Raw genomic sequence first — 25,791 nt, 5'->3', positions numbered from 1 at the left:
CTGGCTGTCAGAGGGTAAAGCCCTGTCGATCACAAGTCACTAGACAGCGTTTAGTTACAGCCAAGAGTGAACTGATTTATCTGGGCACTTTGTTGAGGATATGCCTTTGCATACTGAAAGGTTATATTTCCAAGTATTGTGGGCAGCAGTACTGAAAGACAGCACTGTCATTCTTAAAATATATACCAACTGTGTACTTGTGCTGTGAATCAAGACAGACCTCTCTCTAAACTTTTTCAACTTCTACCAGTTTGTTTGTGTTTGTTTTGTTGTGTTGATTTTTTTTTTTAACTTGAATGTTCATGCTATTTAAAAGAAAATCCCAGGGGATCACTGTTAGCAGGAAGGGGGAAAATACTTTAGAAATGCACTGCAAACAGTGCTAATTTATGTTGTTTGACAAGTAAGATATATTGAGCAGTTCATATTTCAGAAAACCTTAATGGGTTTTCCTGCTAGGTACTAGCTAAAGCAGTAATAAAAATTTGGTGCCTATATGACTCTATGTAAATGCATATCTTACCTGTTTGTTCCTTTAGCATATATCAAAATCAGCAGAACAAATCCTTTACTGAATTAGCAGTCAATTATGAAAAATGGGTCTGTCCCCTCTGCAAACTATCACTAGGTGAGCAGAATCCTGGGCAATAAATTAAATATTGAGACATCTTTAGTAGTAAAGGTTTTTTAATAAGGAGTATCTTAAGCTACTGACTCTAATAGTATACAGAAATAGTAAGGCTTGCTTTTTCCATAAGTAGTGAAAGAATTAAAACTTCTAAATCTCTGCTGTGAGTGTATCTTCTTTTTCCATGTCATCTTTTATTTCTGTTTAAAATGTTTCTGTATTTAAGTGATACCTTTCTATGCCTTCTTTTGCTTTCTATTAGAGTATTTGTAAGTTCTCTATACACATTGGAGTTTTAATATACTTTCTGCCTAAGAGATACACCTAGACATTATTTCACACATAGAGGTTATGGCTTATAAAAAACTTACAGCAATGTAGTTCACGTTTGATGTGCTCTTAGCAAGAACTATGAAATGTGTACTTAGTTGGGAAGGCGGGGGGGCTGGATGGCCACATAGGCTGTATATTAGGGCAAGCAGAAATCCTGGAATTTGTGTATGTTTTGTCTATTCACAATCTGTACATTATAGCAAATAGAAATTATAGCATTTTATGCAATATACCAAAGTTTGCCTAAGTGAGGAATGAATTGTTGATTTGTCACCGAGTTTCTCTTTTTTTTTGTTTTTCTATTCTGAGTATACCTAAAAAGGAGGCAAAAAAAAGGTTTTTTTGCATATGTTCATGTGGGGAAAATACTGGTATATAGATAGATAAATAGACAGATGTGGGAGAGAAATTTTAAAGAGCTTTTTTCTGCCTGATCATTCATATTATTTTGTAGCACAGAATGAATACTCAGCTCATATGAGAAGTGACGTAAATCATGAGCATTCAATTGAAACTGATTGTCCTGCCCTGGTGTAAAGTTAATGCAAGCAATAGATGGATCACACTCTCACATTCCAGGCCTATGGTTTTAGGGTCAGACCCTGATATTCTCAGTTCAGCCAAAATCCCTGTGTCAGGCAAGCAGTTTGACTTCTTAGCTCCTGAGCATTTGCGTTTAAGACAAGATACCAGTGCAGCTTTTCTCAGTGTGTGGTAACATAAATGGGCTTGTGGTTCAGTGCAACCAGAAGTCAGGATAAAGGCTGCCGGCATGTCTAGAATATATTTTAAACAGATTTCTAATGCATTTCAAGTGCTGGAACTGATGCATAGTTGATTCACACTAGGAATCTTCTTGATACACACAGACCCTGTTGTTGAATTTGTGGGGGGTTCAGGTTGGGATTTTTTTTGTTCTTTACTATTATGACAGTGAATATCGTAATAAAACCATTTTATTTTTTTAAACCAGAATGACTTAACCAGTTAGGTATTAAAGGGAATCTACCCCCAAGTGGAAACCCTGGCAGGTACCAGGTTTCACACTAGAAACAGTTTTAAAGAGAACGATGATCCATCAGTAAATGGGTGCAAATAATGATGCAGTCACTAATAGCAGAATAATTAAATGCTGTAGTGGGGAGAAGAGAAGCAGTCAGCAAAGCAGTGCCTCTAGCACTGTGGCTTCTCTGCATGTGCTCTGTAGCCCCCTACCTGGTGCTCAGCAGCCATGCTGGTACTTGGCCTGCACCTTCTCCTCCAAGGTCTTCCCACTCTGTGGCTCACCATGAGCATCCAGAACTTCATTTATTATTTTTTTTTTCCGATCTGCAACAACTTCGTTAATCTGCAAAAAAGGCATTTGTTTATGGCTGCAGGATCAAAGTCCTCTCCTGTAAGCCTGAAACCCCATGGAGCTCCAAGTGAGAGCTGAGCTGCTTCTTGGTCACCAAGGTGACACATGGTGGCAAACAGATCCTCCTGAGCACCCTGCCTCTGCTTCATGATATTTAGAACTAGGAGGCAATAATAGCAACTGGGGCAGTGACACAGGGACAACTGACCATGGATGACAAAAGTGTCCCAGAATTCACCAGCAGCTTGCATAACCAAGAGCAATATTTTTCCATTTCCCTCATAAAATGCACTTGATATCCACATACTCTGAATAACTCTAGGCTGTTAGTGGAATATATTTCTCTTCATCTTTTGTTGTCGTTGGCTTTTTCTATGAAACTGCAAGAATTTGGAAGAAATCGTAAATAGTTGCACTTGATCAGGAGGTATTAAAAGATCTAATTTCTTTCATTATTATAATAATCATACTACAATATGCAGTTTGTATTTCTGTCTGACTTTCATTGTAGTGTTTTTGGAAAGTGATGACTACAGAAATAGGTGACAGAGGTGAGAAAAGTAAGTGATAAAGTGACCAGGTAAAACTTGTTCCAAAAGTTTATTTGGAAAAAAAAAGCCCAGCAAAAGAACACCAAACAAAACCACAGCCAACACATTACCACCAGCAAAACTAAAGAAGAGTTAAAAATGAAATGCACATATTCCTGAACTTTATGGCATTTTAATATTATCTTTGGGATTTGTGTCATTCTGCCCACCATGGCTGCCAATAATGAATAGTATTCCCAGTCCTAACTATTCAAAGATCATGACTCAGGCCCCCAAAATCAAGCAATGTAAGAATGTTCCTTTCTAAAGGAAAAAGGCAGACATCTGTCCACCTGTCAGCTTCTCCTTTCCCTCTTCCACCAGGAGCTTTTGTACTCTTTGAAAAACAGAAGGAAAAAAAAAAAAAAGGAAAAAAACCTCCAAACCCACCCCCAAACAATCTGAGCAATACAGAGGTTTCAAAGACACTGTGTTACTGCCAGTTTTATAGGAAAACAGTGACTGTGTAGAGGCAAAGGAGATTACTAATGGCCTCCCTGAGGAGAAGGCAAACAGAGCCCAACCATTACCCATTCTTTTTGGCAGCCTCTAATTAGCCAATCTGGTTGTGCTTCTTTGTCATTAGTCAGCATGCTGATAGCTCTGGACCATCTAGAATGGTGTCATCCCTTGCTGGGCCAGCAGCCCAGGAAAAATAGATAGGGAGCAGAGCTTGTTTTGGGGGTGGACCAAGTCGATATGGAAGAGAACCAGGACATTTCTGAGAAAAGGGAGAGAGGGGCTATGAAGAAGCTGCTCTCGTGGCAGGGAAGGAGAGGGACTGGGGCTATAACCCTGCCAGAAATCAGACAGCATTTTCCTGTTGTAGGCTAGCTTTTCAACTGCTCTCTTACAGCCTCCAGGACCAGGAATTCACCTTTTTCTTTTTTTTTTTTTTTCTGTTAAATGAAGCAGTTCCCAGAATGGATTCACCTCAAAAGGCAGAACTTGAAGAAAGAATCAGGTGTTGTGAAATGCACTGTCCATCTGTGGTTGCTGTTTACACCTCAGAACCATCTGGTTTCTTTCCCTTGGTTTTATTATAAGAAAGATACTCTCTGAATCACCTTTTCCCTCACTTTTGTCAGCACAGAGCCCAATTTCTAGCATAGAATATTGGAATGGATAGAAAAGTAAATTTAAATTACTTTCAGACTGGATTCAACTCTCACTTAACTGCAGTATGCTGGGAATAATGATCATGTAGTCATTTTGGTTAGAAGAGGGACATTTGAATAGAAAAGTTGAGGCATATAATGAAATGCAATGGAGTTTGGGTTTTTAAGTGCTTAACTACGAGCCCAGCTGTCCTAATACACCAGTTGCTTGCTGTTAGCCACCTGAATTGCAAGATAAAATGCATTCCTTTGAACCTTGAAGCAGATAGAAGAACATGTCTATAAAACCCCTGGAAAGTAATCCTGCAATAACAAAGATCCTATGAAAGCAGAGTCACAATCACATTATGTAAACTAAAGCTGCAGCAAGGCAAAAGTAACCATTTTTTAAATTAAACTTGTGACCATGAACTAAAACATTAAATCTGTAACTACTATGAATTCCTGCTCAGTAATGAACACCCTAAACCAGTTTGTCCATTGCCGTATTTTTTCCTACAAAAGTAGCTCTGTAGAGCTTTCTAAACATTGTGCATTCCAGCTGCTGGAAGTCAACTTTATTCCTTTGTTTTGATGTTATGGACATTTAAGTCCTCTGACTTGTCAAAAATAAGTTTGTCTTTTTATTTTTTTTTTCAGCAGTTTTGAGTTCCAGGTATTGGAGAGCAATTCCAAGGAGCGGGAGAGGAGCATGCACGGTGCAGGGCATGGATGCCCTGATACACTGGCATCTGGCATATGCTGCAACTTTTTCTCAAACCCTGCTGGCATGTTGTTTCCCCAGGAAAGCCACGATGTTCAGGGATTCAGGATTTTGAGTAGTCTCCCCCAAGGTGCACTTGGGTCTAGTGTCTGCAGGTTGAGTGCCAGGACCAAGTATCGCCCTGTCTGGTGGATGATTCCCTCAACTCAGGAGCTACAGGAGACAGCAGTGCGCCCTACCTGCTGAGGAGCTTCTCACAAGCCAGGGTATGTAAGCATGCAAGCGACAAAATGGGAGAAATGTGTAAAACTGGTGCTGTGGCTGTTTCAGCCTTTGTTGCACCTCAGCTTGCCCAAGAGATGCTGCTGAATGTGGTCTTCAGGGAGGTCATATGGGGTCCATTCTGGCTTCATCTTGCCTGTCTGACCAGCTCCTTCCTGCCTACAGCTTTTGTGCTGCTATGCATAACTGCACAGGTGGAGTGGACCAAAACTGCACCCTTGCTTTTTTCTCTCCTACATATCCCAGTACTCATTAATTCACGTTGCTCCAGAACTAAGCAAATATACTAATGGAAATGAATTTTAGAAACAGATCAGGCAATGTATTCCCATTAGGCTCACTAAAAACATGCAAGGAAGGATGCAATTAGAGTAAAAGCTGTCAAATTTTCTGAGTTCTTCTGTGTTCAGAATTTTATTCCACAGCCTCCAATATGGCATCTAATTACTGTTCCTATAATAAGTCTTTACAAAAGAGCCCTGTTTAATTCTAAAGGCTCTATCCTTGTTAGAGGATACTCTTTTTTTTTTTTGAGTTGTAGCCTTTGTACTTTTACCCAGAATTCCTGAAATTAATCTTCAATATCTTCTAAAATAGCTGCATCAGCCACTGCATCACTGATGAGAAACCTTGAATTCCTCTAAGGAGCTGTTACAGTACTTGGAGAGGCTTTGTTTCTGCATTTGCATATCCAAAGCTCTCGAAATACCAAAATACTTTAATTTTTTTTTCTTTGGTATTACTGGCTACAAGGATATTTGTATTTTTACTAAGGCCCAATTCTTTGAAGGGGGTTTTCGGCCCTGAAGGTCACTGATTTGGTATGAGCGGCCTGTCCTCTGCTGGGTTGTTCGGGAACGGCATCCGCTGGGAAATGACAGGGGCTGGACACCACTCGGGAGAGGGTTTGTTTTGTTTGTTGGGTTGTGTTTTTTTTTTTAGTACATGAGTGGCTAAAAGTTAACAGATATTCTGACAGATCCAGAAAAACGCGGGTTTGCAAAATGGGGTGAGTCTGACTCTGCTTGACCTTGCCTGATGCCATCATGGACTGAATTAACTCTTTTGGATCAAGAAGATTGAAGTGGGATAGAATTGGCTCTTAAGTTGGAACTATCCTTTTGCTGCGCTTCCTACAACCTGTGTGCCTCCTTTGCTCTGGTTCTACTCTGTGGTTTTCTCTCTACTGAATATGGACACAGGCTGGATGGGAACAACCTCCAACACCTGGTATCAACTTGTCTATAAGTGATAAGTAAAATCACAGCAGTGTCATGATAGCAGGGATAAGAATAGCTTCCCCCCCCTCTTTTGATTCTTGCAAGCAGGGGAGGAGCTGGCTTTGAAGTGAAATCTTGTTAAATTCTTAGAATTTGGGACAATGAATGAATACATTAATCTCTAATGGTTAAAATAAAACTGATTTCCTGGGATTGCAAGCCTGGCACGTTTCCAGCAGGGTGTGCACCTGCAGTGGCAAAGCATTCACTGAACTCCTTTTGGAGTGAGACATAATCAGTCACACTGTAGTATTTCTGTTAGTAACACAGAATAATTATTTCACAATCAAAGAGATAATAAAAATATATCTTAAAAATGCTCTTAAAAATATAATATAAAATGCTCTGTCTTGGTTCCTGCCATACCTATAGAGATTGGCCAACAGTACTTACACCATGCATTGATTTCTGCAAACACCCCAAAAATGTTAGTCTGAAGTCTTTATATATAGTGTTTAGACCCATGTTTCAGTGTTATAAACACACATATTCCAGAAAACTCAAAATAGCTGCAGAAGTTGTTAGATACTTCTTGTGGAATACTTTAAATGCGGTCTATTTGGTATGAGTTTAAGAATTTGTAGTTGCATTTGTTAACTTTTTTAGGAATCTACTTTAAACCTAAAGAAAAAGAAGATAATATTTCAAACTGGGAGTGGCAGGTTGTTTAAAATATATACTGGGAGAAAGGGAGATGATGAGACACGGAACAAGATTTTGTCCATGCAACATTTTTCAAAAATGTTCAGTAATGAAAATACAGTAAAGAGAAGTGATACCAACTTTTTCCTTTATAAGATGCTAGTTTATACCTCATAGAGACACAGGACTGATAGAGGGGGTACTGGTTTTTCCTGTTTACAAAGCTAATTTGGGAATACATGAATCACACTAGTTGATCTTCTGTCATTACTCTGAGCAAGGAGAAAGAATAAGATGAAATGATTGTACAGCTTCTCCTTTTCTTTCTGCTACATGCTGATCTAGGGTCACTTTTAGGCTAATCTGAGGCAAGAATGAAAAGCAGTGGTAACGTTCTCAAATAAATAAAAGAACAATATTCAGATCCACAATTATCCAACAAGGCCTTTGAATCCAGCATGTTCATCAGCAAAGGAGTTGTTTAATAAACAATTTAGACCTAGGTTACCTGATTTGACCCTGGGGCTAAAAATGCCAGTAATGTAAATTTTCAAAAACCCTGTAGGAAAAAAAACACAACACAACAAAACAAACAACCAAAAAATAACTATTTTTAAATTATTAAATATAACATATTAAAGCTTTCAAAGCCATTTAATAATGAAAGTGTACAAAAGTGTAATGGCAAAAAAAAACAGGCACAAAAAGCAATTGATTCTGATGAAGCTGCTTCTATTAAAGTAAGACCCCAAAGAATGAGGTGGTATCTGTGAAAAACCCTGTACAAAATAATGCAGAGGCAGGAAATCACATAAGCTACTTCAGGTTTTTAGAAGACAAAGAGGATTTTGATTCTCATTTGGAGAAAAACATAAAAGTTAAGTTTTGTAATAAATTAGGTACCTTTGGAAGATTTTCATGTAACTAATGTGACTGTTAAAAGGTGTTGGGGCATCTAGGGGAAGAAGAAACAGATTTTCCTCCCTCTTTGTTTTTGTATCTTTCCTTATTTCCTGTTTGCTCCCTGTCAATGCAGCAAAGATGTTTTGTATTTCTGAGCTCCATTATGAAGCATCACATAAAAGCACCAGCTGAAAGAAAGGGTCCTCTACTGGCTACAACATTTGCTTTGCTGCCCTTTTCTCTTGTGTAGTGTCTGGTTCTTTTACCAGACATTTTCCTCACAATTTAAATGCTGATGCTTTAAAACTTTACATGTTTTATTTTGTTTTGTTTGTTTGTTTGTTTTCTTGGGGCTTGCAAACTTTTCTCTCCCATCGGCCCCACTAATCGGCAGCATGAGCCAACTGGCTGATGCAAAACAAAGATAAACCACAAAACAATTGACTCTCTGGAGTGTTTTTTTTTACTTTCAGCAACAGGCTTTCTAACCCCCTCTATAATTTTGCAGATATATGAAACCACTTAGGATTTAACTCTTCGTAGTCTTGTAGCAAAGGACCTGCCTATCGCATCAATTGCCCTCTACTCATGAAAATGATGTAAAGATTTCATGTTCTTTATTGAATATGCAAATAATCAAAAGGGTGCTTGCAAAACATAATAGAATAGATCTGAAATGTTACAGTGTGTGTTGCTTCAGAGTTTAGCTTTAAGGTGTGCTGATGTAATGTTAGCTGGAATAGGCATACTCCTGTTAATGAAGGCTAGAGAATGGCTTTTAGTGAGTAGATCTGGCAGAGTGAATAGAAAAAGTATTCCTGGGGTAGCCAGATCCATAGATACAGATTTATTTGTATGCTACTGACTTTGTGATAACTGCACAAAGCTTTTTTTTGTGTCAAGTGAACTCTGTGTACTCCAGATATCCTGATATAAATCTGAGGAACTTCAAGCAGTGGTTCAGAGCTGTTTCTGAAATCTTAACAAGTAAAGGGAAAAGTGTCTTGCTGCATTGCTGCATACAAAAGCTTAGGATTTATTAAAAATATGGTAGTCTGATGGAACCTTTAAGGCTTTCTAACATATATTGATTAACAGAGATGGATGGTACTGCAAAATGGAAATAAAATTGATTATAATAAATTACTTTGTTATATTTTCTACAAATTATCAAAGTAGCTCAGCATTCAGAAACTGAAGTATTTTTGTCCAAAGCCTCTAGAGCCAAGGAAAGTTAATTAATAACTATTGAATTGTGCAGTTGCCTGCCTTGCTAATTCTAAAGTTTGACTGATGTATCTAATGATTTATGTCAATAAAGAAGAAATTCTTCACCATGAGGGTAGGAAGGCACTGGCACAGGTTGCACAGGGAGGTTGTGGACGCCCCCTCCCTGGAGGTGTTCAAGGCCAGGTTGGATGAGACTTTGTGCAGCCGGGTGTAGTGTGAGGTGTCCCTGCTCACAGCAGGGAGGCTGGAACCTGATGATCTTTAAGGTCCCTTCCAACCATAACCGTTCTATGATTCTATGAATAACTCTTAAGAAAGCAGTGTGGTAAATTTTAATATCCCAGTAACAACTTGGTAGAGAGAAATTGCTTCACTAGCTCCTAAACTGTTAAAAATACTGTTTGTATGCCTGTAGCTATAGTGTGTGTGTGAACATACATATATATTTTATATTTATATGTTTTAATTAGACATTCAACCAAAAGAGCAGGTTCTCTGCTCAAAAGCTTGCTCATTGTTACTTGCTAAACAGGTTGCCTCAATAAAAGAGATTCTTTCTTTCTTTTTTCCCTCCTATCAGTCCATCAGGCATTAGCTAGTAGGACCAAAATGTCACTAAATCCTTTCCATAACTGTGCTACACAATGAATGGTATACATTTCTTGTAAGAAATAAGGTATATCAAAACAATAAGGAAGTACTTATTTCAGCATATATTTGAAATTGTATGAAATGTGTATTTTTTGCTCATATGGGAAGAATGCTATGCTAGGAAATGCTAATTTTTTAGTGACAGGTGTATCTTTTTACACTTTGGGTGAAGATTTGGTGTCAGCTGATACTGATATAAATTAATAATCTCATTAATCATGCATCAAACTAACAGCTGAGCATTACTAGACAGGGCTACATTTATTTTTCTCTCTCAGTGACTCAGCAGTACTAAAGTGTAGTAAAAAGCAGATGCTACAAAATTAGCTGCCAATTTTTTGCTGTGAATGATTCTGAACACACAAGCATGTTTTCAAAGGGCATGATTTGGTAATACATGGGAGAGCCCTGCCATGCCAGGCAAGTGCTCTGTGTTCCAAGAAGCTCTTTGGATGATCTCAAGCACTGTTAGGCCAGAGTGAAATGAAACAAGGCAGCACAGGTACAAACTCACAGGGTCTTTATATCAGCAACTGCCAAAGCACAGCACAGGATTTTATTTTTTAGAGAGAATCTAATCTTTTCTGTTAGGAAGGTAACTTCAAGGCATTGGTCACTGGGATCAAAGCATGACTGAGATTGTGCTGATGGAGCTCCTGACATGAGGAGCATTTGCTTTAGAGTCATAGTGGCCTGGCGAAAATTTTCCTCTTTCCATACAGAAGATGAAAAATCAGCTGATGGTCCAGGATTGTTGTTTTTTTTCTCTTCAGCTTTCTTACAGTGTGGTCCCTGTGGAATTTCTAATTCAATATGAAAGTAGACAACACACAGAGCACACCACACAAGCATCCCTGTCTCAGGAATTTGTGGAGGGTGAGGAGAGACCAGCAGGCAATCTGCAGCTCCCTGGTATCTGAAGTTGTAGCTACTGAGCACAGGAACAGCAGCTCCTTTTCTTCCAGCCACAAACTGTGCTGATGGTAAACACACATTTCTTATTTTCCAGCAATGGATTGAACCTGAAGGGTTTTAATTTAACCTTTACTTTGGGGGAGGTCAGATGTCCTCCTGGGATAAGGTGTGTAGCCAAGCTTTGCCTTGGGAGAAACTTTACTCACCTTTTTTTTCTTTTCCTTTCCCAGAACTACCAAGTGGTGCCAAAGGCAGGGAAGGGTGAGAAACTGGAACCAGCTTGCCTGAATGCACTGGTGCTGCCTCATTTCAGCTAGAGTTGAAGGTTGGTTTCAAGATATGGCTAAAGAGCTGAACTGGGTTTGTTGTGTACACTGGTTTATTTGCCTCCTGCAGCAAAGCAAATGATCTGATCTGCAAATGATCAGAGGCAGAGCAGGTGTTTTAATAGAGAACCACAACAAAACACAAATCTGGTTAATGAGTAGTAATCAATAAGAAAGCTAACGAGGCTCGGAACAGTTCTTGTGAGTGTCAGAGAATCTGCACACCTCCAGAGCTGGTTTTGCATCCCTATGACAAAATCAGTTAGGGCCCAAGAATTCAGGTTATTTTCATTCTAACTTAAACAAGCCTGGTAAGCTTTCTCTGCTTTGGTAAAGATGCTATGCAAATATCTTTTAAATGTCTCAGTGCTGACTGCCAGGGTTATTTTCTTGGATCTAGTTCAGCCACTCAGCATCCTAAGCATTCAGTTAATTTATATTTTTGTGCTTATTAATAGCTAGTTCCTTAATATTTATGGGCACCTATTTCAACACATTCATATGGCTTTACCCAGAGGTGTAACGAGAAACAGGGCTACAAGGAAAGCAAACTCTGCTTCTTGAAACCCTGTTCCTCAACTTGTCTTTCTGTTCTCTCCTCTGGTTTTCACTGATTTCTTGTTTTCCAGTGAAACTGATGTTAGGCTGCATGTTCTATGAAAAATGTCCTTTTCTGTTTTCTGCTGCTTAACTAATAATTCACTACTTTTGGTTGAGACTGTGAAATCAGAGATAATATGCATGTACTTAACATATAACCCAAGTCCTTCAAGTCTGCTCAAAAATTCCTTTTCTTTACCAAAATCCTGGACACAGGGAAACTGTATAATCCTCAAGGAATCTCAGGAGCCTGCAAAATACTCTGCTACCCCACAGCTCTCCACCTTGAGCTCTGCTTCAGCCTCAAAATGTGAGATCAAAAATCCTTTCCAAGCTTTAAGACATGCATTACAGTAAACCCAGCTGTTCTGGATCTGTTATAAGGGTAGCATCTCCTGGAGACTGATTGTGAATTAGGTAAAGACATCTCTGTTTTTATCACTAAGGCGTTTCCTTCCCTTCCATTAAAAAGTCTATTGTACTTTTTCTATGAGAAATAGGAAACAGCCATTTCTTCTGTGCCTCTGTTCTGTGCATAACTTTAAATGATTTATCTTGGGTTTTTTTCTATAGTAAATAGCCACACTTCTCAGTGTTTCACACCTGTATAATTTTTGTTTCCCTTCTCTAGGGTTACTTCATGAGAAGTTAATTTTAAGATGGAGCAATCAACAACGTCTACAATATTTCAAGTAAGATAACAGATTATACAGCTGTAGATACACTACAGTAGTCTTATATTCACCCTTTCTGCACAGCAATATTGGTAAGTGGCAAGAAACACCTGCACATTGAATAGAAGTTTTTAACAGAGCTATTCACAGTGGCACTCTCTTTAAATCATAATTTAAAAAAAATATAATAAACATGAACCCTGTAAGGTTTGCAAGTAATTCAGATCTTCCTTCTGGCTGGCAGCTTATTCAGGAATCCCATCTGAACAGTTTTCTCTGTACATCTGTTTGATACAAAGACAGAATTGAAAGTGTTTTTCCCAACACTTCCAGTTTAGCCATGGAACCTCAGGAGAACTGCACCTCTTAACAGCAACACTAAATTGTTTCACTTTGGGTGCTTCTGGCTACTTCCATTACATGGAAGTTTCCTGTGTGTAAAAATAAATTGGCACAGTTTAAATTTGCCTAAACGATGCACTGGAATATTAGGTTTTAAAAATCATGGAGTAGTTTTAAATAGTGTACATAAGTTTGCTGAAGTGATAATTACTAAATACTTCATCAGTGAAATCTCTGAAGTGTAATTTATCAGTGAATAAGAACCCAAAATTGCTCAAAGGTGCCATTGTATGTTTCTATGTGAGATTCTAAATCTACCTTTCCTTACCAGGTAAAAATCAGAAAAAGCTAACATTTTACTACTGTCCAGTGATGTTTATACTTAATATTGCCTATGATATTGCCAGCTGCATAGCTAAGACTTCAGAAACTAAGTTAGAATAAATTTACTTGCCATCTGCTGCATGCATGACTGTAGGAGTGGCAGAAGCCTATTTAAAGAAAAAGAGGAAAAAAGTTTCAGAACCTAAATAAACAGACTTCACTTGACTGACACTCAGAGACAATTTAGAGAAGTGGCTGAGGAGCTTCCAAATCATTCTCTTGTGGCTGCTGTAGCACTGGGTCTTTGGGGTCTTGATTTTGGGGGTGAGGGTGTGGCATGGATACTATTGCAGTGGAATGTTCATCAACCTGCCTATGTAAACATTTCTAACACCATGAACTCCAGTGGGGGGGAAGTCTTGCTTCTAGGTTTCTGCTAGAGAGAAGAAGTAAGCTGTATCAGTATCCCAGGATATACAAGGGTTTTTTGACAAAGTTCTTTATTCATATCTGTAATTCTGACAGATGCATAGATTTTATAGCATGAAGTGGCTTTCCTCTTTCAAAGGCTGAAATAGCAATATTAAATTTAAAGCATAGTAAAGTTTCAAAAAACCACATCACTGGTTGAAAAGACCAAATCTTATGTGCAATACTATTCTCTAGCAGGCACATACTCAAAGCCATTAGTAAATACTAATAAAACCTGGCAAAATACATTACTTAAGAACAAAATATTCCAAAGACAGGGTTATTGAAATCTTTTGAAGCTGAATTAAAAGATCATGTTGACTCCTAAGGGCTGTGTGGATCAAGCCCTAGGATAAGTCAATTCTTGACTTTAAATTCCAGTGGCCTTTGCCCTTTTGCATCAAGCAGGAGCTTCTTCCAAAAATAATTTCCTAAATGCAAATGACCTGTTATAGCTCTTATTACTTGGGGTATAATGTTCGAAGCAGAAGTGAACCTTAAGAAACTTGCAACTTCTAATAATAGTGAAGCAAGTCTTCCATATGTTGTTATAAATTTCAGCCTGAGATGATTAACATGGCTCACAGGCTACTCTTGTAAGATGATAGAAGAGATATTTTTGCTGCCTCTCCTGAGAGGGCTAGTGTTTCAAAATTATTTCCAAACAAGCATCTTCCAAGCAAGAGATGTTTCTCATTTTTTTCCTCACCTTAATCAAAAGGTGATGAACAATCTCTTCTTACCTGTGTCATTATATGAACATCAAACAAATATTATGGCAGTATGCTGTCATAAGTGTGTATGTGATATCCATGAAATAATGTTATATTCAGTTATAATTCAGTCATTAATTTATTGTCACTGTCTTTATGTTTGAAATAGAGTGCTTGGATTGTAAGTGTGCAGGAAATGTCAGAAGTCAATTCAATAGATCAGTCTTAATTCAAAGTTATTTGTACTTATAGTAGGTTTCTATCTAGCATATTTTAAATCAATTGTGTCAAAAGACTTTAGGAAAAAAATAATAAAAACTAATTAATTAAAATAATGCCAATTGTAAGTTGGGTAACAACTTGTGTACAGACATGAACAAGTTTTAGTGGCCTGAGATCTTTATTTCAGGATAGGAAAATGTGACTGGCAAAGCTCAAATGATGAATGAAAGTAATGAAAAAATGTTATTTGCTTTTAAAATCTTAAAACTCAGTTCTTGGCTCCACTGAACTCATTGATGATTCTGTCACTCACTTATGCAAATATGAGTTAATCTCTTCATCATATGAAATCTTGCTCTAAGGAGTGACTAAGGCAAAGTGAAGGGCAATTTTCTGGTTCTGTTCTCCAGGTAGTTTGGATGACCTTGGACACATCAATTTAGTATTTCCTATACAATACCAACAGCAGTAAGAGGACTCTTTGTTAAAGAGAGACAGAATCACAGAATTGTCCTGGCTGGAAAGGACCTCTGAGATCACAGAATCCAGCCATCAATACAAAACAAAAACAAGAAACAAACAAACAACTAAGCCCACACCCCACCAAAAAACACCCTCAGAATAACCCCACAGCCTCAGCCACTAGAGCATGCCCTGAAGTGTCACATCTTTTCTTGAACACCTCCAGGGATGGTGACTCAGCCACCTCCCTGGGCAGGCTGTTCAATGCCTGACCACCCCTTTCAGTATTAGAAGTTCTTCCTAATATCCAATCTGAACCTTCCCTGGGTTGAGTTCAGGCCATTTTCCCTGGCCCTGTCATTATTTACCTAATTCTTTCTGCCAATACAAGCAGCTGTCTGCCTGCCCAGTTGCTGGGCACGCCTGCACCCTACAAAGCCACTGCTGTGTTAAGACACCACAGGCACCTCCACAGGAGTTGACACATCCCTACAGCCAGTGCAACACATGATGAGGACATGGTCCTAGTGCTGTAGCCCAGCTTAGTTAGAGCCAGCTCTCAGCTCCCTGCACAGCCCTTTGCTGTCTGCACACCTTAAGCCTACACGTTTTCCAAAGTTCCCTGCCAGTTCCCCCTCATTTCCCCATGGTTAAAAAGCAAACAGAATTTTCCACTTGGAGGGTAGTTGTGAGAACAAAATGTGTAATGTTGCAAGATGAGACCTGCACCAAGTGTGCAGGCAGCTGGGTAAGGAGAGGACAAGTGGTACAGGTTGCAGACATTGAGCAGTTATTTAACCACCCATAGTGTGTGATGCTGTTCATAGACGAGACAGATAAAAATACTAAATATTCTTGTTTGGCTGAAACTCTTCATCCTGATTCATCCTCTCAGATTCAGAAGAACTGAGGCTTGAGATGTATGTCTGTGTACTGTTGACGCTTGCTGAAAAGAATTTGTCAGACCATGTGTGTTTGTGAGCTCTTGGCAGAGCTGCTGAACAGCTCCTTTAGTTTACTAAATGCAGGCTTGTTTTGGAGCTAAGTGACATAAGTTTTGCTGGGGGAATTGCATCCAGTTGTTGGCCTCTCATCACAGAGTCTGTATTTGACTAAGGTTTTCCAGCCAGTAAGATGTCATGCCACATACAAGTAGGATCTTGAACTTCAAACTATGCAAGATGAACAGTGTTTAATTCAGACATCAAAAAGCAGACTTGGGGGCGAGGGGAAGAAAGGAGAGCCAGAAGGAGTGTGAAAAGTTACTCAAGTTAGTAGGAGTGAATTTCCAGTATTAAGCTGTAGGATTGTTGGCAGACCACCCGGAATAGCATGGCCTTGCAGGAATTTCTGGTGATCCATTTGTCTCCCTGAGATTATATTGCATTTCCTATGTTAATTATTTGATCAAACAGAAAACTGTTTTCATATCATGTGCTGAAACTAAGACAGCTCTTAGGTTTATGAGCTATTGGATCATCATAGATTATATGAGCATGAAACTGTAAGTGTATACATGTAGAAAACAAAATATCTGTGTATGATATCTTGCAGAAACTGATATGATATGAGACATCTGATGCTTCTTGGAAAATGTGTTCTACAAGAGCTAAAGACTTAACCAGGTGGGCTTAATTCTCATATACTTGTTTATGACATTTTTCTTGTGCATGTTAACACCAACTGAGATGTGTGGATTTGTACACCAAAGCTTACTTGGAAAGTGGAGGCTAATTGCAAACACCAACATCAAACTTCCAGTGGCAAAATCTGTAGCTTTGGGGTTGGTTGGTTGGTTGTTTTTTGACAGGCCCATATAAACTTGATTTTGCCTGGGTTTTTTCCAGTCTAAACCCTATTTGCAGGCCAGTGCTTAGATATCACCTCTCAGTGCACTTTGTCCTGTCCTTTGGACGTTAGTTAGCTTAGCACAGCAGCCCCTCTCAGTCCCAAACTTACAAGTGCACCCACCACCTGTCCAAGGTGAAGGCAAGATCTCAATTAGCACTGTCCAGTAAAGCCTAGGTTTAATCCTGGCTTTATCCTATCCCAAAGCGTATTCCACAAATCCTCTACTAGTTCAAATCATATGCTAGTGGCATACCAGCTCAATTTTTAGTTGGTTTTTTTTGTTGGTTTGGTTTTTTCTTTAGCAGTAGCTGATCATAAGCATCAATAGGTTCTTGCATATTATCAGATCAAGTATTTTTAGTCCTTTCAGTCATAAGAACTCTTCCACATGTGATCAAAATTAGCTTTTCTTCAAAGCAAGCTTATGCTGTCTAACTTGGTTTTGCAACTAAAATATTCTTTCCACTGCTATATTTACAGTAGGAGCAAGTCTCATAAAATTAACTAGGAGCTGGGAAAACTGAGACTTGAGAGAACAGCAGGCCATATCCTAAAAAAGGGCTTCTGAAACATGCACTCACACTCTGCTGAATCTCTCAGTTCAACTGTTTTTTTTCTGTGATGCTCGTGATGTCCTCAAAACAGTTTTCCCCCCAAGATAAATTACTTGTACCATGGTAAAGGTTATTTTTTCCTCTTGAAATGAAACTACAAAGTTAGGGGTATCAGGGTCTGTGTATACCATTAACTAAATTGATTTTCTTTGCCGTTTTGCAGTTACAGATAATATTTCTGTGTATGACCCCAAAATATGTATTGCATCTCGCTCTTTGATCTGTTACTGCCATAAATTTCTCTGTGTACGAGAGATCTGGTTATAAGATTGTGCAGCTAAAAACCTCTCTAGACAGTGGAAAGGATATCTAATATTGGATAGTAGCTCAGATGAGATTAAATAACTGGCTTATTTGGGTATTGGATAATATCTGAGGTATTGGATAATATTTGAGGGTATCAACATACCTATTATGTGTGGTAATCATTGTGACAGTTGTCAGTAAATTAGAATCTTCTGAAAACGAATTTCAAGTTTATCTTTCATTTCAGCGGCAGTTTAAGTAATTTTGTGACTTTTTATAAAGGAATTTATTTAACATTTGTGCTGCAAAAGGTGATGTTGGTTTTGAGAGAAAGTGCACAGGAGTTGGTCTCTGCCAGCAAGGCCATTTAGAGACATGAAACAGTCTTAGCAGCAGTAGCTCTGATTCAGTCACCCATAAATCTCCCTACGGGATGCGCATCCACAGCATCTGTACCCTTCACTTCTGTCCTAATGCAGCCTCTGAGGGAAGCTCTACCCTGGCTTCTTTTTAAGGCATCTTCTGGCTCCTTTCCTATTTGAAAATCCACTTGCTCTGTGCTCAAAAGGAGCCAGTTTTTTCTGCCTGCTTCATTTAATGCCCTGACTAGTTCAGCCTGCACCACAGGGTGAGTCTCTGGTGGTCTCCCCATGGGCTGCCTGTGCTGGGCAGGCAGCTGAACAGCAAATGAAATAAAAGGCAGTCTTGTAAGTGAGGGGGAAAACATGCCTGCCCTCAAGGAAAAAGGAGAGAAGTGGGCCAGGCTCTTAAAAAAGCAAGAGACATTACAGCTGCTCTCATGGCAACAGGAGTCCACGCTTTCACAAGTTTGTCTGCATGGCTGAAGTTCTCCAGGTTGAGAAAACTGATCTTCTAGGCAAAGATAGTTTTGGGGGTTGCTACAAGTACTAAGGAAAACCTCCCCATTTCATACCCTTCAAGCATCTTTCACCTTGCCCATAAAAGCACACGAAGAGTGCATTTTGTTCTTAGGGGCAAGCTGATTTACTCTGCACAAAGCTGGGGTGAAATAAAGTGGTGTGTTGACCCTGGCTGGCAGCCAAACAAACCCTAATGGCAGCACTCTGGACAAAGTCAGCTCCATCCCCACCAGACCCAGGACAAATGCAAAGCCTCGTACTCATGTTCCATACCCCTTAACCTCTTTAGATGTTGCCCATAATGATGTTGATCTTAGCATGAAACTTTGAAGGCATGGATGCTGGAAGAGCATTCCTCTGAAACATGTTACCTCATATTAGGGACATGAATGTCCACAGATGCAACAAGACTAGGAGGGTCTTGGCGTGTCACTGCTCTGCTGCTCCATGGCTTCATCCACAGTGACATGTCTCTTCATCTCCACTTAGAAGCAGTGTCCTATTTAATATTTTATTTTAGTATCTTTTGGATTGGGAACCCTGGGAGTAATGGAATGTTGTGGGAACATTAGGTCTTTAAATTCCTGTTATTCTTCTGTCATATTTTCCCTTATGTGGCAATTTTTGTGTGGGTCCTGCTTTATTGCTGTCCTCAGGGCTCTTAGTTTTTTGGTATATCGGTTACCACAGTCAATGTGATTTTTTAATATTATTTTTTTGGCTAGATAATGTCTTACTATCACAAAGCTATAATTTTCAGCATAGAAAGAAGATGGTGTCAGCCTAATGAGATGTATCGCACTGCCTTTGCCAGAATCCGAGTTTATTCTAGGAGAGATCTCAGTTTAAGAGATTTACACTCTTTCTGTCTGTCCTGCTTCTCAGCTGACTGTAATTCTGGTGGGTGGCTTTTCAGTAGCAAATCTCTTCTGATCCTCTTTGCAATATTCTAATGCCTCATGCTTGGTTAATCCCCTGGCTGTGCTGCTGCCTGGTGTTTTCGGGGCTGCAGCTTGCATGTTCTCCTGTGCTTTGTGACTTACTGCTGTTAGATGCTGATAAAAAAAAATAACAACACTTGCATATAAATTAGGAATATTTCTCTGGCTGGTACTATTAGCAAAAATGTAAATATTTGGTGTTACTCTTTTCCTGGTTTATGTTTTCTAATAGTCTGCATGGGGTAAGGATGGTGTCCATTTGCAAGCAGGGCAGTGCCTGACTGCAGGAGCTGTATGCAAACCACACCTGAGCTGCTGCCAGACACTGGGGTGGCTGAAGCCATGTGTCCACGTTGCCTCTCATAGACAATTTATGTTCAGACTCACTGCCAACCTTCTGCCAAGCACAATCTCCAGTTTCTTATATAGAGAGAAGCAAGAAATACAGCTGCCTCTTTCCCCAAAGTGCCTGGGGAGTTTTTATTCCTGTGGTTTTCCTTCATCGACGAACATGCAATGTTGCTTTGGTGATTTAGTGCTCAGTTTCTGTACACACCACAGAAGGAGCAATCATTTAGAAATGTTTCTTAAAATCTCCCTAGTCATTCCCATGGCACCACAAAGAGCCATAGACTTGAGGCCAGTGTTCACAGTGCCCTGGGAAACAGTTTACTTCTCGGCTAGTACACATGCCAGGTCAGGGCTCACTGCCAGGGAGTCTTTGTTAGCTGAAAGGGTCAACCTCCTTCTGCTGGAAGAAATTCCTCTATTCTGAAGAACTGTCATCTCAAATGAGAATTAATACACAGGATTGTTTTCTTAAAATGTTTTCTTGACTGCTTCTGAATTCCTCAGGAGTCTTTGCTCTGCCTTTACTTGAAAACACGGACTATGCTGCCTCTGGGGAGTGAGGGTAGTTTAGGGAGTCCCAGGGAGTCAGCACCACTCCCTCTTGTGGAACAAAACACCTGAAAAGGTCCAAGAGCATTAGGAAAGCATTAGGCTTTTATAATATGATGATTTTTGATCTTTAGAGCAACCTGGGAGAATCCAGGTTAGTGAAACTACTTCATATCAGCCACCAGCTAGTTACAAAAGTTTTAGTAACTTGGGTTTTTTAGCTTGAAAACAATTTTTCTTTGAGTCACACTTCTAGACCATATGGTGCATATAAAATTAGCATTTACATTATGAAAGTAAGAAAGGTGTGCTTGTATTCTGGTGTGACTAATAATCTGAAAGTCTGTTAATCCCATTCTTTCTCTTGCAGAACTAGCTTTCTGTGTTGTGGCCTCCTTGAGTCCTAAAATCTCTTTCCTCTATATCCTTGGGCTAGACTCTGGTCCTCACTATATATGGGCTATTGTAATACGTACAAGTTGTAACCTAGGTTAGATAGCTATATTTTTCAGTGCTTAATATTTACTCTGTCTTACTAACCTTTCTTGATAAATCTGCTAAACAAAGGTGTAAGATGGGACATGTACAAAACTGGTTGAGAATGGACAAGAGGAGATTTATCACAAACAGGATCAGGTTTCTCAAAAGCAGAAATAAGGAAAGTGCTTTCAGGCCTTACCTTGTAGAGAATGTTGGACAAAAGCCTGTACTGGGCTTTCTCTGACTTCATGTTTTCTTGTATACTTTGTCTTCTCTGTTCTAAAAAAAAAAAAACCCAACACATTTTCTTAATGGAGTCCTTTTAATAACATTTTGATGAGATGTGATGCAGTATGATGTAAGTTCTTGAAAATGGTACAGGTTTTATCAAACAACCAAGACCCATTTTGGGAATTAACTTGTTTTAAGAATTAATAAAATCACCCAGATAGACTTTGACTACAAACTTTCTATTAATTTTTGGATTAGTGGCTAGTGCCTGTAGAAACAAAAGAATCTAACTAATATTACATTCAATTGTCTAAATACCTGTGCTGTGTAAGAATGTGTATTTATTTTATGAACACTCTTCTGGTTTCTTCTTTAAGTCACTTTGAAGTATAATTGTTCTATGGGAGAAAATAATACCCACACACTTGATATCTCATTTTTGTTTGGGCAGAGTGCCTCTATAGTGTAGCATACTGTTGTAATTAACTTTTTAGGACATCTTTAAGTAGGCAAGCTTTACATAAATAGTGCTGTTTTCTCACAGAAAAGTTTGTAAATACGGTGGCTTAAATAGTTGCACATGTCCCTGTACAGGTGTTGGTGACTGGATGAAAGGAATTCCTGCAACACAGCCCCTCTCCACTGAAATACTGGAGGACATGCTTAAGTGTAAGTACCTCTATAAAACTGAACACAGTTGCTCCAAGTTCTGCTGCTAAATGGGGTGTTTCACCCATTTTTTGAAACAAAACAAAACTAAATCCAAACAAACAGGTCTTTCTCCAAATATTTCCTCATTATAAGATTGATAATAACAGTAAGCTTGTCTCATATAGTGCTGAGGATTCATTAATGTATACAGAGTTCAGTGAATATACTGTTGGTTAATGTTGTTTTCTTCTCTGAGCTGTAGCAGTATATGCTATAGCCAAGTAACAACAAGAAATCAAATTAATATAAATGTGTTTACACGTATATTTTAAATACACAAGACATCTTTGGATGAGAAAGTGGATTTACACTCATGTTTTACACTTGAAGTTAAAAGCTATCAAATCCTTTTTCAAAGAAGGAGGATGGGAGGTTCCAAAAATAATCGTGATCTAGAAATCAATGTTGTGCCCTAAGGTTTGGAGCAAATGTGTGATCACCACTGTCATGTACTTTTGTAGTAACAGAGTTGAAAACTAGGGCAGCACTGAGTGATTTCTGTGGCCCATACTTGGGCATGCTCTAGTCATACTTCTCCTTGCTTTTAATCCATGTGGTTGCAAACATCAAGGAAGTATTTTAAGAAAATATAAGCTCTGAGAAAAGGCTTTGGTAGACTTCAGTTGTGTACAGACTTAGGAGAGCAGTGCATAATAAAACAAGTATTAGGTTAAAAAAAGAGGGAAAAAAAAAACCATAGCTGAGGAAAGGCACATCTTTCCCAGCCACAAAGTTTTTGAAAATAGAGCAGTTATTTAAAAGGTGGTTACTTAGTCTACAAAGCTGGTGGCTGCAGAGAAGCAGACCTCCTTTGCATCACGGTTTTGACTCTGAAACTCTTACCCGAGTCCCTTTGTTGCAAGGGGCACAGAACACACTGGGGAAATTGAGCAATGTGCTCAGAGCACATTGGGGAAAACTTTAAGGCTTTTGGATTATTAGATTATGAGGAGATTTTAGTTGATGAGAAAACTTTGGGGGGGTTTAAGCTCTTCAGACTCTATATTGATTCTTTTCAGACTGCATAACATTTTCCAGCCTGTACTGTTAGTGGATTACTGCACATATAAATAGATTTTGTAAAGTCACCATGTGACCCCAGGCATGCCAGAAGGGGAGATACTGGGGCAGAGGATACTCCATCACATTTTCCCTTCTTTAACTCTTCAACTGAATTAGAAATCTGTGCCTCAGTAACAAGCTCTGTTATACAGGTGTATTTTTGTATGTTAAAAAAATAATAATAAATGAGAAAGAGAGGAAGCAAGTGATGACTAGGGACTCAGTTGTTGGATTTGGTCAGACCCAGTGCTTCTCCATGCAGTTTTGTAGCCCTTTTTTGAATTCCCCTTCCCAAGGTCAATGAGATCTTGAATTAGCTTAAGTACTACTTAACTGCTTGGGAAAAGGGTTTCTTTTTTGGTTTTCCCCCTCTGCTTTCTGATGGAAGGAGAGGGAGAATCTGACCCAGCATTTGTCAGCGTGCAGGGCTGATGGACTGGCCATCTGGGCAGCACCCAGTCAGACCAGGATGAGTGCTGGTTTTTGCCCAGCTGGCCAGCCACACAGCATGGGTCAGGAGATGTGGAGGAAAGCTGGGTTATTGTAAATGGGGTACAGAGGAAATGGGAAGAACCTGAGATACTGCCAGGCAGAAGAGGATACAAGTAGTACAGAAATTAGTGCAGGATTTTGTGGGTTTGTGGGAAATAGAGAAGGAACTGAAGGCTTGGAGAAGGAAGAGCTTTCATGCACAGAAAAGTTGTGATGGGTAGTGGGATGGACAGCAACTGTGAAAGTGTATCAGAGGGAGGGAGAAACCAGATTTCATTTATTCTGTTGTTCTTGAACAAACCCATTCAAAATTCATTATGTCCCATTCCTCCCATACAGAGGTTGGTAAGAGATGTTTTTTACACCAAAAGGAGTAGGTTAGCAATTTTTTACCCAAGTTCCTCTGAAACTTCAGCATAGTTATTACCTAGTCTGGTTATGGTTCCAACAATGCCAATTAGCCAACTAGCACTATTAGCCAACTTCCATGGTTCAGTTTGTACCATCTTCCTCCTGTTGCAAATATATTTATGCTGCATGCACTTTACTATTGGAAAGTGCTTGTATCACTCTGGGGACACCTGAGTGGTTGTCCCATGCCAAGGTGAACTCATGTACACACACCTGGACACACTGAGCATTTGGAGGGTTTGGTCTACACCACAGGAAGATCTAAAAAACTCTCATAAGCAAATAACTAATAAAGATAGCTAATAAAATATTGTGACAGCAAAAAATGTCAAACTCCATCCCAGATAATTTCTTCTGGAGGATGAGTGCCTTTCTTACCCCTACAAGGAAGTGCTTTCAGCCACTTAGAGTGGGGAGAGGGGTACAAGAGGCAGCATGATCTGGGAAACTTGAGTCTCAGGAAAGGCTTTGGTGCCTGTGTCCTCCCAAAGAGGTCAGTGTGCAGCAGGGCCTCCTGCATCCTGGAAGGGGTAGGATACCCTGGGGACCCTGCAGCCCTGCACCTCTGAGGCCTCCGTGCTGGGACAGCTCAGAGTTTAGGCATTGTTGTTTTTAACATCACAGCACCTGTGTTTGGTCCCAGCCTTTCACACTGAAGTGCTTTACAAACTAAATATTTCATTGACTGTGCCTGGTGGGAGTCATTTCAAACGGACACTCCGCATTTAAGAAAAGTGACTGCTTTGCTTGAGACAAACAATAATAAGCTGTCTTGCATGCTGCACAGCTAATGAAATATTTAAAAACCTTTTGGCACGCATAAATAAATATCAGCTCAAAATTCTCCTTGGGCATATCTCCCTCTCCTTTAGTCCCTGTTTCCCCTTGCTTTACACTGAAGTGCTGCTGCTCAGACTAAACGCTTTGTTGTCGGGTGGTGACACGGGAGGGAGTGGGGCACGATGCCCTAGGGCTCCTCTCTGTTGGGATGTAATGACAGGCAGGATAAAATCGGGTGCTGCTGCTGTGCTGGCAGCCTGTGACATGTCTGCCACGCCTTTCCAAGTTGCTCAGTGGTAACTGCGCTCGCTTAAAAGCTGAAATTAAAAGTGGCACTGTGGGGAACAGTCCATCTTCTCTCCCCCCACATAAGACCAAACAAGCACCTTGTCTTAGGAACCAGGCTAGAGTAAAAATGAGCACAGTAACCACATAAACTCCTACAAAGGTATTCATAAATTAGTTATGAAATTATTATTTAAAACATATATATTTGTATATATTTTGAGAATTCACGGTTGTGACAATAGCACAGTGTTAATGCAAGGTAACCTTGCCTTTCCAGTACCCTGCTGGTTTTAATTCTCAGGGCTATGATTTTATTTGCTTTGCTCCTCCCCACCCTCAAAAGCAAACTAAATTAGCAATAAAAACATTTGACCAAAATCTACCCAGGTCAGCAGGTCCCAAGTCAAAGCTCCTTGAAACCAAAGGTTGTAGCACCACTGGCTTTAACAGGCCAAGCTCCTAAAACCTGCTCATGCAAACACTGGCATGCTCGTGCTTAGCTCCTGAGGGGATTGCTCCTGCCAGGAGAACCCATGGCTTGAAAATCGGGTGATGGAGCTGATGTTGGTACCTGTGGTTGCCTGCCCTGGGGACTCCTGCTCCAGGGAGGGTTGAGCTTTGTCCCCTTGCTTGCACCCCAGGCCCCAAAACTCTCCTTTTGGTCTCTTAGTGCTTAGGTGGAGTCATGCAGCAAATGCAGCGCAGACAAACCTTCCTCACAGCACTTGTCACCTAAATGCTCCCTCTGGGCTCCGCAGGCAGCAATTAGTAAATTATGTATTTTTGAATTCAGGCTCATGATGGACTGTTTGCAGGTAAGGAGTGTGATACCACCAGCTGTTGTCAGGTGGCCACAAACGCTGCTGACAGGGCCCCTTGGCATCAGCTGCTGGGTTTTGTGGAGCAGCAGAGGGGTGTCTGCCTGCCTGCTGCCCCCAGGGCTGGGGTGAGCCCTTGGCAGTGCCACCAATGGGGGGACGTGACAGGTGTCTTTCCATGCCCCTACAGCCCCTGGCTCTCCCTGGCCTGCCAGGGCTTGGGAACAGCTGTGCATTTGACTGCCTGTCACCCGGCAGCCACCTCTGCAATAGCATTTTTATTGACTGATGTCCCCAGTGTTGTGGTTTTTTTGGCTTT

The 25,791-nt window shown here is 39.9% G+C and overlaps 1 protein-coding gene across 1 annotated transcript in view; it reads left to right on the top strand.

Annotated features, from left to right (window-relative positions):
• The first annotated feature begins 12,285 nt into the window (after positions 1–12,285).
• The window catches only part of LOC127386250 (small membrane A-kinase anchor protein-like), a 28,169-nt gene continuing 14,663 nt past the window's right edge, over positions 12,286–25,791 (top strand). Inside the window, exons 1-3 of the mRNA XM_051622980.1 lie at positions 12,286–12,324; positions 16,321–16,391; positions 21,505–21,579. The gene's annotated coding sequence lies outside the window, so the exon portion shown is untranslated. The remainder of the gene's footprint in view (positions 12,325–16,320; positions 16,392–21,504; positions 21,580–25,791) is intronic.

This window comes from Apus apus, chromosome 6 (assembly GCF_020740795.1).
Source record: "Apus apus isolate bApuApu2 chromosome 6, bApuApu2.pri.cur, whole genome shotgun sequence".
Lineage (NCBI taxonomy): Eukaryota > Metazoa > Chordata > Aves > Apodiformes > Apodidae > Apus > Apus apus.
The sequence above is the reverse complement of the archived record's forward strand: the minus strand, read 5'-3'. Positions and strand labels throughout refer to the sequence as shown.